This window comes from Chaetura pelagica, unplaced genomic scaffold, assembly GCF_000747805.2.
Source record: "Chaetura pelagica isolate M959 unplaced genomic scaffold, ChaPel_1.0 scaffold420, whole genome shotgun sequence".
Taxonomy (NCBI): domain Eukaryota; kingdom Metazoa; phylum Chordata; class Aves; order Apodiformes; family Apodidae; genus Chaetura; species Chaetura pelagica.
In genome coordinates this window covers 325524-325956 of record NW_009951919.1, presented here as the reverse complement: position 1 = coordinate 325956, position 433 = coordinate 325524, and the positions used below count along the sequence as shown (strand labels likewise).

The window sequence follows — 433 nt, the reverse complement described above, 5'->3', positions numbered from 1 at the left end:
CCACATACACTGGCGGCCCCTGCCGGAGCCGTTTCACTGCCCGCACAGCCGCGTGGCTCATCCCCCACGTCACTACGTGACATGTTTCACATCAGGTACCAACCCGGAGCACTAACTATCTCCCCCCAAAGCTGGGGGCTTCTTGGGAAGAAGGGAAAATTAAAAATAATTTTAAAAGGTGCTCAAGTTTACGTCTGCAGATGGAGACATAAGAACATGGAGAACTGGCTTACGTTAATGCAAATCAAACCAGTAAGTGGAACCGTTTCACACAAACTTCCTCAAAACAAAGCCGTTTACTCCATTTGCCTCGCCCACCATTTCAGGAGCCCCGCAGGGCTCCGGGCGGGGCGGCGGGGGAGGGCGCAGCGCTCCCGCCTCCTCCCGGGCGGGGCGGCCCTGCCTGGCGGGACACTTAAAGTGCGCGGGAGCA

At 57.3% G+C, this 433-nt stretch overlaps 1 protein-coding gene across 1 annotated transcript in view; it reads left to right on the top strand.

Annotated features, from left to right (window-relative positions):
- Positions 1-433, top strand: part of LOC104386908 (deoxycytidine kinase-like) — a 6463-nt gene that overhangs the window by 596 nt on the left and 5434 nt on the right. The window lies entirely within an intron of this gene.